A 12500-nucleotide genomic window follows, 5' to 3' on the forward strand; every position below is an offset into this window, starting at 1 on the left:
GAGGATTAGGTGGAAATGGGACAGCCAGTGGTGGGAGCGAAGAACGGATAGGAAACGCACAAGTAGACCAATTTAGACTTTTTTTCCAGAATTGTAATATAAGTTTCAATCTACTGGTAAGAAAATTAACTAGCTCTATTTTTATTTACTTCATTTGATTTAATACCGTACTTTTTCAGATATAGCTTCGCGTTTCGGTAGATTAACAAACAGAACGTGAAACAGGCATTCTATGCCGATTTTCTTTTATATTGGTTAAAATTTGGAAGGTGAAATAGTGGCTCGATGTCACGGCGTGGCCAGCCTTGCATAGCCAATGGCGGCGGCTGGCGGAACATTCACCCCTTTGCGTGACAAGACCCCGGCGTGTGGTGATCTGTCCTTTGCTGTGCTGGGTGGAAGGAAGGGGCCGCTGGAAGGTGGTGTTGTTGTTGTTATTGTTTCGGTTGTTATTTTCTTTTCTTCTTCTTCTTCTTCTTCTTCTTCTTCTTCTTCTTCAAGTGGGATATGCCTTCAGCAACACCTCCGTTTCCCTTACTTCCATCCTCCACACTCTCCCTTCATTCACTGTACGATCCTTTCCGACCCTTTTCCTCACCGCTCACTTATTCGACAGCTTTGTGATTAGTGTCCTTCTCTTCTCGCATACGTGCCCCGCTGCCTGTGTGTCGGGAATCCAGTGCTGGGCCGGGAGAGCAAGGGAAGCAAAATGTAATACCGGAAACAGTGACAACACGCCGCCCGTCGAACGTCACTGCAGGGATCGCTCCCCACCGCCCGGGCCGCGCTCCACTAACGAGGCGAGGGATGTGTTACTGATGGGTGGCCGGCGATCCTTTGTAGGGGAAATAGTGCTGTGCTCGCCTCACCTGAAGGGAACGTGAATAGATTTTTCTTAAACGGAAATAGAGAAAAATGAGGCAGCGAATCGCATTAATATTTATGAAGGTTGGATGTCAAAGTTTTCTGCTGCGGGCCATGTCATATTCTGTGTGCTCTCTCTCTCTCTCTCTCTCTCTCTCTCTCTCTCTCTCTCTCTCTCTCTCTCTCTCTCTCTCTCTCTCTCTCTCTCTGCACGGTGGTGTGAAGCTCTGTCCCTGGACGGACCACAGAATATTCCTCCCGCAGCGTCAGTCCACACCACCGTCACCAGGGAATTACTGAAGGAAAAATTGTACTTGTCACGGAATATTGCGCCACGCTGAGCCACGGGGGCAGCAACGCACGCCGTCCTGTTAACACGTGTGGGAGAATTTCAAACTGCAAGAGTCGTTACTGCTTTGTAGGTCAAGTTAGCACGGTCAGTAGAAGCAGTCAGTTAACTACCGCCCAGTCTGGTAACATTGCCGTCGTCTCAGAATGTAGAACTTGAGAGATAAACACTTATTTACACGTGTAAAGGAAACTGGGTGCTATATTACATAAATGTGGGGGAATAAAACGCTTACTAGCCTCTCCAAAACAATAGACGAGGGTTCCTAGTAGAGTGTGTCAGTCTAGTTCAACGCGTGTCTTGATTCTCCTGTCTTAAAATATAAGTCATAGGAAGGTGGAGAAAAGGAGTTGGGCATTGAGTTCCAGAAGTACTGATGTTTCAGACGGTGCCTCATTGTCAGCATCTTTATAATGTACTCTCATCCTGAATATAGGATTGATTATTTATTGCGCTGTGAGATATCCAAGAGAAACTTCCCTTTATCAAATGAATATTCTTTTTTTTTTTTTTTTTTCATTAGCCTTGTTTAGTACCTTTCAAAATGGTGATAATTATTTTCCTCTACTTCACGCTTCCTCAAGTTTTCCGTGTTTATTTATAAACTTGGAAGGCTCAGCATCGTGGCTGAAATACGACGTGAGATTCGTGCACCTACTTATTGTCGCCGCAGGTGTTTGTGACGCGCCCCCTTCCTTCCTTTACTGGGGCGCAGAAAAATGGAAGTGACAGTAAATTAAAGCAAGGAAAAGAATGGCGCTCAAAGAGTACGATAAAAAGGTAGAAAGAGGAAGAATAGGAGGAGGAGGAGGATTGGAGTAAGAGGGAAAGCCAGTCAGAAATAGCAAGTTAATGAGACGTTGTAAAACTTGTAGAAGTATGTGAGTAAATGTCGTGAAGATACAAAAAGCATAAATGATTGAAGGACAAAGAGCATGCGAGGAAACAAAGGACGCTCGTGAAGGGTAAGGACGGAGAGAAAACAGACGTGAACAGTAGCAAGGTGAGAGGGAAGACAGATGGAGGGAGAAGAAATAGACCTGACTAAATGAAGTGTTGAAGTAAATAATAGAAGTAAAGTAAGAGACACGGCAGCACAGATTATAATCAAGCAAAAAAAATTACAGGACAAAAATAATGGTCTTTAACTGTCTGTAAGAAAACGCTTGAAGGAAAACGAGTGAAATACAACAAAACAGGAAGAGAACACAGTGTTGCAGTACTCTTCCTCTTTCCCTTTTCTTCCTTCCTCTGTCCCCCCCTCACTCCCTCCCTCACTCCTCTCTCGTGACTCTGCCTTGGTAAACACATATTTGACACCTCGTTTGTGTACCTAGATGTCACCTCCTCCTCCTCCTCCTCCTCCTCCTCCTCCTCCTCCTCCTCCCCCTTTTCCATCCCTTCCTTCTTTTGTTCATCCTTCCCATCTCATTTCCTTCCCTCTCCGCTTCCCTTCCCTCCTCGTCTCCTCTTCCCTTTTGAATATTACTGCTGAGTTTTTCCCTTTCCTCTTTCGTCCATTTTTCACCACTCCCCTCATTCACTTTTTTCGCACGTTCTTTTTTTTATTATTATCATTTATTATATATTTTTCTTTCTTATTTTTACTTTCATCGTCCTGGTTTAATTTCATGTACTCCTTTTGGGGGAGGCGGTGGCATAGTGGATAAGGTGGTGAGTGTGGGATCGGGCAGACGTCCACGCGTAGGTTCGAATCCCACCACGTACAGCCTTAAAACACTTTGCCATCTGTCGAGTGGTTTAAAGTTACCTACATATCACCATGATACCCAGGTTCTTGGTGGTTACATTCAAGATGAGCTTGGGCGGTGATATGGGCCCTAATATGGGTACCACTATAAATAAAATTGCCTGCGCCACTAATGGGCGGAAGCTGAACAGCGCTTCCCATACACTCTTCAAGTGTGCCTACAGGCGCTATAGGCATTACCGTAAAAAAAAAAATTGTTGTTTTATTATTAGTTTGGTTTGTTTACTATTTTCTTCCTTTTCTCGTTCCCACAAAACAAAAATTGCATTCTCTCTCTCTCTCTCTCTCTCTCTCTCTCTCTCTCTCTCTCTCTCTCTCTCTCTCTCTCTCTCTCTCTCTCTCTCTCTCTCTCTCTCTGCGCTCTATCTTTTTTTTTCTCTCTTTTTCCCTGTTCCCCCTTTCGTCACCTGCCTGTTCAGCTCACGCGTGGATGTAAAGGAGAGGGGAGGGAGAGAGGAATGCAGCGGGGACAGAGGAACGGATGAGGAAAAGATTTAGAGGGGAGGAAAATAGAAGCACGATAATAGAGATCTCCAGAAACACACATACAAAAAAAAAAAACTATGTGCGTGTATGTTTGTGTTAGCAGACATAGTAATAGTAGTAGTAGTAGTAGTAGTAGTAGTAGCAAAAAAAATTGAAATGGTGAGTCAGAAACAAAGAACTTTTTTACGGGTGATGAATAGGGAGAGAACTGAGGCAGATGTGATGAGTCAAGGGAAGGAGAGAGAGAGAGAGAGAGAGAGAGAGAGAGAGAGGTATTAGTAAAAATAAGGAAGAAACACACAAGGAAAGTGAAATGGTCCGAGGTGTATTGGCTGCTAGGTGGCGCAAAGCTTATTCAAGCATAAAGACCCACCAGCAGCTTTAGTAGTAGCCATCGTGGACAGAAAAAGATGGAGAGAGAGAGAGAGAGAGAGAGAGAGAGAGAGAGAGAGAGAGAGAGAGAGAGAGAGAGAGAGAGGGAGGGAGGGGGGGAGGGAGGGAGGGAGGGAAAGTAAGAGAGACGAAGCAGTGGTAGGGGTAAGAGAAAAATCAAATATCTCGTGCCCTGCAGCTTGCCAGACAGCCTCTAAAATTAGGTTTGGTGGTGCGATGTGTGGCCTTGGACTTGGCCTTCTGTACCCTGATTGAATTCTAATGGTTGAGCTTCACGTTGCTTCCTTTCCCTGGTCCTCTCTCGCCCTCTGTCACCATACGGCTTCCTTACGACCTCCATTGTTGTCCCGGCTTCCCATAGACTCACGATCTTACTGTGGCACTTTGTCGGTGGGTCAGATAAGGAATGAACGTAGATTTGGTGGTTTTATGTTGAATGGAGAGGACTTGGGAGGGAAGGATCAAAGATACTGTGGAAGGGAGAGATCTGAGAGACTGTGGGAGTAACTGAGCTGAAACAAAGGAAGAGAAGACGAATAAAAGAAAAGAGAGAGTCGCGGGAAGACAGACAGAAGACTGAGCGAACTGAAAGCCGTGGGAGAGAAATTAACTACAATTAGAGGAAAACTGTGACCCATGCTGCTTGAAACTTTTCCCCGCTGCTCCTTACGTTGTGTATCCGTTACTTAATGCGCAGCTCCAGTGTGTGCCACGCATTCCATGGTGGGCTTGTGGGCGGCGTTGACGTAATGGCGGTGGTGGTGGTAGGAGTGGTGGTGATATATTATTTTTTTCAGCGCGAGTTTCGTGTTTTATGCTGCGTGGCTTTACTCGGTGACCTTTCCAATTTTGTGGTCGAGATAGTCATTTTGTTTACATTACTGTTGTGTTTACTTGTCACATGTGAAGGACACAGGCAAGGACAACAAAATATTATTAAATGATAAGGCTGGCGTGGTCTGTTAGAGATAGTGCTAATTTTCTAGTGGTGGTGGTGGTGGTGGTGGTGGTATCGCCCCCAACGTTCCCCCCTAACAGAGCACCTCCAAAACCCGGGTATCCAATTCCGTAATGAGGGAGGCTGGAAGCTGGCCACGCCCCTTCCAACACCCTGTCTCTCCTTTACCATACCTCCTACCAGCCTTAATAGTGACTCCCACCACGCTCTTACCAGCACCCTTTCCCACCACCATCCCCCTACCACCACCTCCCCCAACTACCACCCTACCAGCACCCTCTCTCACTTTACCACGCCCCTATCACTTCTACCTCACCTCTCCTCCTCACCCCCACCCTCAGGTGCGCTGATCTGGCCTCACCTGCCACTATTACTTCTGATAACGCCACTCTCCCCTGCCCTTCCTTCCCCATTTCACCTGCCTCTCTCCTTCCAAGTCCCGCAGCACGCCTTGTGGCCTCACTACACCACCATTACACCTCCACGCCCACGCCCGCGCTACGTACCACAGGCAGCCCACTCGCTTCGTCATTCCACCCTCATCCTATCCACCACCACGTCCCCCACCACACCGGAAATGAGAGAATAGCTGTGTGTGTGTGTGTGTGTGTGTGTGTGTGTTGGGTGTGGCTGGTGCAGGGTGTGTGGTAGGATCAAGTTTTGTAAATTTTATTGCCTCCTGTGTCGTGTCTTTGTCTCGTGTGTCTTTGTGTGGTGCCCGAAACCTTATTTTAAAGTAACATTACCTTTTAATTACCATAGCTACCACACTCTCTCTCTCTCTCTCTCTCTCTCTCTCTCTCTCTCTCTCTCTCTCTCTCTCTCTCTCTCTCTCTCTCTCTCTCTCTCTCTCTCTCTCTCTCTCTCTCTCTCTCTCTCTCTCTCTCTCTCTCTCTCTCTCTCTCTCTCTCTCTCTCTCTCTCTCTCTCTCTCTCTCTCTCTCTCTCTCTCTCTCTCTCTCTCTCTCTCTCTCTCTCTCTCTCGTTTTTAAAATATATAGGCTTATTCTCGGAGATTTATTAAATGAAGAGGAAGACGAAAATGAAGGAATGTCGTACACTAAGGAAAGGAAAAATTGAAAAGGAACTTTGCTATAAAATAAGTTGGCAATTGAAAGTGAGTGAAGAAGTAGCGAACAGCCTCTTGCCACACTAGCAGTGGAGACGGTTGACAATTTAGAATAACAAGGGATGAAATATGACGTAAATGGAGCAGTGGCCTTTATAGATTACAGTTACAGACTGGAGCAGTGCAGCGTGGCGGCGGCTGCTGTATTCCCTCATGGTCTTTTGTCGTGAATTTCGGAGACTTACACCGTGTGACTCGTTGTGCGGCGCGTGGCATTATGTTCTCGTCCTGTAAGGCTCGAGGACTGCTTCTATTACTCTTTCTTGAACAACGAATTTATGCACCCTAGTTTATGTAATATATTAGGCAACACAGCTCCACGTGAGTCTGTGCTGGAGGTTACCCGGTGGATGGGGGTGGGTAGGAGAGGACATGGCTGCAGGGAGGCGCGTGTCCTTTGAGTTATAGCCAGATTCGCCTCGCTTCCCCTCGCCTCGCCTCGCTTAAAACCCTTATTCTGAAACGCTTTGGTGTCTCATAAGGACTGTTTTTCAAAACCATTGACGTAAATAAGTTTATTTTCATAGATATTTCCCACTGGTGATGCAGAATTTCTTATTACTATTACACTATTACTAAAGTCATGAAGAATACCCTCGAAGATCCCATTAACTTTCACTTCAGCCTGTCAAGAATAGTGAAGATACAACGACGTGATGTTTGAGAATGGAATGCGGTCCTCCAGAGTCGCAACGCTTTATCCAGACACGCAACAAGCTGCTGAGTTAGTGGTGACGGTTGTGAGGTTGTGTTTAGTGTTTCATGACCTAACCCTGGTATGAATAGCCGCTGTCATTTTGTTATTTAGAATCTTCATTGTAAAGTGCAATTGTAAGTGAAGATTTGAGTGGCGCCCAAGCACTTAGCGTCACTCCACAGGCCACTTGCTTCCCCCAACCTCGACCACGTGGCGACGACCAGGGGGAGGTTCTACGGCCCGCTGAGACCCAAGGGGGAACACTGTGGCCTTTCGTTTGTTCGTGTACTTTTGTTATTTCTGACTGGTACCCTCCAACTCCACCTTTCAACAGATTGTATTCCCCCCTCCTCCTCCTCCTCCTCCTCCTCCTCCTCCTCCTCCTCCTCCTCCTCCTCCTCCTCCTCCTCCTCCTCCTTCTGCCCTCCTCCTCCTCCACACCAACGTTGGAAAGGCGACAGGACAAACATCTTCAGATTTTCAATAACAAATAAGACTGTTTGCCCTGCCAGTCTAGAGACACCCGAGTTGTCTCCGCCGCTTCCTCACTCAGGAGGAAAGGAGAGGACGGAAGGACAGAGCTGGGAAATTTGATGGAGGAGGGAAAAGGAGACTAGTACTATTGTGATTGTAAGAGGAGAACAAGAGACTATTTTTCCTCCTTTCTCTTTCAGTACTTTCCTTCCCCTCTTATTTCCCCCTCCCAACTCGTCTTCCTCTTTCCCCATGGACTTATGACCCTGATTAAGGATAGCGGAGAGCGGGATACAGAGGGAACTGGATTTCAGAACCTAGCATCGTGGTTACTGGAGGTACTGGTGGTGGCGTGGAGCTGTAATGGCCGCAATAACAGTAGTAGGGAAGTGGTGGTGGTGGTGGTGGTGTAGGATTGTGGGATCACCAGTAGGAGTAATGATGTTTTTATACCGTTTTTCGTTTTCTTTTTTGTCGTCGTTTTTATTTTCTTTTTTTCTGATTTTCCTTTCCTTTCTCTCTTTACTATTTTTTCCTACTCTTCCTCCTTTCCTGTATTCTCTCTTATTGTCTTTGTTTTCTTTTTACTTAAACTCACGAGACATGCTTTAAAAAATAGACATCGTAATGATAAAACACTCGAATATTTCTTCCTCTTCATCTACATCGAAAAGAGTAAATAAATAAACAGATAAATAGATAAGAAATGGTGGAAGGGTTATGGAGGTGTACAATCCAGATTAAATACTGTCGGTACTACTAAGACGGCGGGTAATAGTGATGGCGTGATGGTGGGCCTTACTTGATGGTAGTAAATGTTGGTGGCGTGCTAGTGTGTGTGTGTGTGTGTGTGTGTGTGTGTGTGTGTGTGTGTGTGTGTGTGTGTGTGTGTGTGTGTGTGTGTGTGTGTGTGTGTGACGGGGACATGGTATTGAGGTTACGGGGGCATGATGGCACTAGAGGTGGGTGAGGAATGGGAATGTAGGCGTCGTGAGGCATTATGGGAAGTGATGATACGACACGGTAACGTAATGGTAGAGTGACATAGGAAGGGAGTGTGCTGGAGTGCCGGGATGGTTAGCAGTGTTGCGTTTAATGTGGAGTGGATTTATCTTAGTTGGATGTATTTATGTCTTTAAACGTTTATAGGTACGTCATTCCTCCACTACTTCGAAAAGACACCTTAGATGAAGTTAGGCATGTTTTGTTTTTAATTGTGTTTTACTATTCTAATTACTTATAAAACAAGACATCCACGTTATTAACAGGAGAAACACTTTTGAGAACCCGACAAATCATCTTTGTGGCCTTTGAAAATCCTGGTGGTGAGAGACCAAAGCAGTTCAGAATACAGGTTTGGTGTGCAAGAAGAGGGAAGACTAAAGTAAGGGAATATCAGTGGGATAATGGAGAAAGAGGGTCAGTACTAGCGCTATAATAGAGTATAGGGGAAGTACAGTGGGGTATAATGGGACCAGTGAAGGAGTCGCGGTGGTATGTATTGGTTTAAGGGTGGGGACGAGGAAGGGAGAAGGAGTACTAGGCCATTATTTCGTGTGTTATGGTGGTGGTGGTGTGTTGTTTTCTCTAAGTGTTTATCTCTCTCTCTCTCTCTCTCTCTCTCTCTCTCTCTCTCTCTCTCTCTCTCTCTCTCTCTCTCTCTCTCTCTCTCTCTCTCTCTCTCTCTCTCTCTCTCTCTCTCCGCACCTCCCAAGGGCAATATAAACAGTTACTTATGTATTATGCATGCGTCTCTTGCCCCTTTTCCCTCCTTTCCTTCGCTTTTCATTTTCTCTCCAGTTCTCCTTACTTGTCTTTTTCTTATCCTTTTCCTCGTCTTCCGCCTACCCCCTCCTCCGTGTCACCGCCTCCTCCTCCTCCTCCTCCTCCTCCTCCTCCTCCTCCTCCTCCTCCTCCTCCTCCTCCTCCTCCTCCTCCTCCTCCTCTTCTCACTTTGGCGTTTCTACCTTTGCTCTTGTTTACACTTAGAGTCGAGAAATGTCACACATCAGTTACCTCACCTGCTGTGAATATTCTACCGTGCAATGCCCTCTCTCTCTCTCTCTCTCTCTCTCTCTCTCTCTCTCTCTCTCTCTCTCTCTCTCTCTCTCTCTCTCTCTCTCTCTCTCTCGTGAAATGGCTCTTTATGCAGGAAAATAAATTAATCATGAAGGCTTTCCATAACCATCACCTGTTGCGGGGAGGGGAGGGAAGGGTTGTTGCCTCACATACTGTGCTTCACCACCACCACCACCACCACCACCACCATCATCATCATCATCATCATCATCATCATCATCATCATCATCATCATCATCATCATCATCGTTACCCCAAGGCACACGCAAAAGAGAAAAGAGGAGAGGGTGAGGAGATGCGGAAAGGTGGCCATGAGAGTGGGCTGGGAGGCCTTGATGTATTCTCACATACTTACACTAGGTTAGGAGAGGCGAGGAGCAAGAGGAGCGAGGCAAAGAGACTGGCTGGAGGCGGGTTATGGGAGAGAGAGAGAGAAGGGCGGTAGTATATGTGAAGGCTGGCTTAGATGTGGTGGGTTCTCAAGGTCACACCACACCTCTATGACGCAGCCACACGAGTCCCCAGGGTGTGCTGTTGCTGCTGCTGGGCCCGGAAGTAAAAGAAAGTGGGAAGGGAAGTGGACGAACTGAAGGAAGCAAGGAAAGCAGAGGGACATGAAGAGAAGAGGAAAAATGACGCGTACAGGAAGGAAATAAGGAAGCCAAAAGGATGATGAAACTGAATGCATTATACATGAGAGGAAGTAAGAGAGAGAGAGAGAGAGAGAGAGAGAGAGAGAGAGAGAGAGAGAGAGAGAGAGAGAGAGAGAGAGAGAGAGAGAAAACTAAGCACAGAAAAGAGCAAGGTGGTACGAAATAGGCGAGGAGAGCATCAAGGAACCACGTTAGCGGCGCCTTTAATGCTCCTCCTTCTTCGCCCTCTTTGCGAACCTGAGCGACGGAGCGTGAGGCCGATACCGCCACACCTCCTCCTCCTCCTCCTCCTCCTCCTCCTCCTCCTCCTCCTCCTCCTCCTCCTCCTCCTCCTCCCAATTAAAGCGCAGCGATATATCACATCAGTCTGAAAATTTCCTTCCTTTCATCGCGCCATTGCTCCCTGGAACAAACTCCCGCGCGTAAATCACTAGTGTTAACTCGACAACTCTTCCGTCATTGATGAGTGATCGTTTGTACCAGCGCACGACGGTCTGTGGGTGTGATGGTAGCTACTGTATATGTTTGCGCTTTATTATTCGTCTCAAGATCCCGTCGGTGGTGGTGGTGGTGGTGGTAGTAGTAGTAGTAGTAGTAGTAGTAGTAGTAGTAGTAGTAGTAGTAGTAGTAGTAGTTGCAGTAAAAGGAGTCGGGGTTTGTTATTAATTCCTGTGATAATCGAAACTAATTAATTGCACAAAGCGAAATTGTTGTATAGTTTGTGTATTCGTGCACACACACACACACACACACACACACACACACACACACACACACACACACACACACACACACACACACACACACACAGAGAGAGAGAGAGAGAGAGAGAGAGAGAGAGAGAGAAGGTGGGATTACAGTCTTAACAGTATCATTAACATAACACGAGCTAAAAATTAAAGCTGTGAAAATAACCTAACCTATTTTCATTCTTTTTTATTATTATTATTGTTATTATTATTATTATTATTGTTGTTGTTGTTGTTGTTGTTGTTGTTATTAATATTGTTATTGTTGTTGTTGTCTTACTTGTCATCGTAATGAAATTGTTTGTATTGAAAGATTGTCTTTCCTCATATGAAGGATAAGAAGAGTTCATTCCCCTTTGTGTGTGTGTGTGTGTGTGTGTGTGTGTGTGTGTGTGTGTGTGTGTGTGTGTGTGTGTGTGTGTGTGTCTTAATATACTCCTGACTCAGCCACGACTGTATAAACAAGAATGCCGAACGGAAAAGGCTGCACCTGCTGATCTCCAGATGATACTCTCTCTCTCTCTCTCTCTCTCTCTCTCTCTCTCTCTCTCTCTCTCTCTCTCTCTCTCTCTCTCTTGCCCCTACATATTTTCGTATTTAGAATCATTTCCACCATTTCTTTGTCGTCTTTTGGAATTCCTATTTTCAATAAAGACTGAATCTGCTTTAACTTCGTGGCACTGATGGTGATTCATTGCACGCGACAGCTGGTGGGGGTGGCGGCGGCGGCGGCAACAACGGCAGCGGCAGCGGCGGTGTTAGTGGTGGTGGTCGTGGTGGTGAAATGTAGCACTACAATACCGTAGATTTCGAAGTGGTGATGATCTGAAGTGACAGAAGTAACAATGTAATGATGGTGACGGTTGGAGGGGTGTGAGGTGACAGTGGTGACATTATGGTGACGGTTACTGGCAGGGGGTAATGTGGTGCCGGTGGTATAGACTAGAGTAAGTGGTGACGGAGACAACGCAGCATCCGGCAGGCCTCATTCACGTACCGTCACATTTTCCGGACACGTGACGGTTGGTGATCTGAGGAAGTGATTTTTTTTTTTTCTTTTTTAAGAGGAGAAAACCAACCAAGGGCAACAAAAACTTAATACCAACTAGTACATGCTTTGAGGTCGAAATGGGATGTGGTAGCATTTATTTGTTTTACGCACAAAAGAAGCGGACGAAGGGCGAACACAAATTCAGGAAGGTGGAAAATAATAAAGATACAAACCTGCAAATTGTCACGGGAAGTAAATAATAAGGGATTCCAGAAGGGAGAGGCAAGTGGGTGAGTGTAGGGACATTGTAATGAGCATTGGTGGAACACTGACTACGTATCCACATATGTATTTATTTGTGTATACGTAAACATCTTTCACTTGTATAGATTAATGGTAATTGGATGATGGTATTATTAGAAACAGTGTGTGTGTGTGTGTGTGTGTGTGTGTGTGTGTGTGTGTGTGTGTGTGTGTGTGTGTGTGTGTGTGTGTGTGTGTGTGTGTGTGCGCGCGCGTGCTTGAAAGACAATTTTGTTCACTGTGTTGACTGTGGTTGCTAATGTTGTTACAATTATTGTTATTATTATCATCATCATTCTCATTTTACTTCTTCTTCTTCTTCTTCTTCTTCGTCTTCTTCTTCTTCTTCTTCTTCTTCTTCTTCTTCTTCTTCTTCTTCTTCTTCTTCTTCTTCTTTATCATCTTTTTCATCTTCATCATCATCTTTTTCATCTTCTTCTTGTTCTTGTTGTTGTTGTTGTTGTTGTTGTTGTTGTTGTTGTTGTTGTTGTTGTTGTTGTTGTTCTTCTTCTTCTTCTTCTTCTTCTTCTTCTTCTTCTTCTTCTTCTTCTTCTTCTTCTTCTTCTTCTTCTTTTTCTTCTTCTTCATCGTTAAGATCATCATCG

At 45.6% G+C, this 12500-nt stretch overlaps 1 protein-coding gene across 10 annotated transcripts in view; it reads left to right on the top strand.

Moving 5' to 3' along the window:
* The window catches only part of LOC123515165 (protein similar-like), a 352568-nt gene that overhangs the window by 284118 nt on the left and 55950 nt on the right, over positions 1–12500 (top strand). The window lies entirely within an intron of this gene.

The sequence above is a fragment of the Portunus trituberculatus genome, chromosome 38 (assembly GCF_017591435.1).
Source record: "Portunus trituberculatus isolate SZX2019 chromosome 38, ASM1759143v1, whole genome shotgun sequence".
In the NCBI taxonomy this organism is placed as follows: domain Eukaryota; kingdom Metazoa; phylum Arthropoda; class Malacostraca; order Decapoda; family Portunidae; genus Portunus; species Portunus trituberculatus.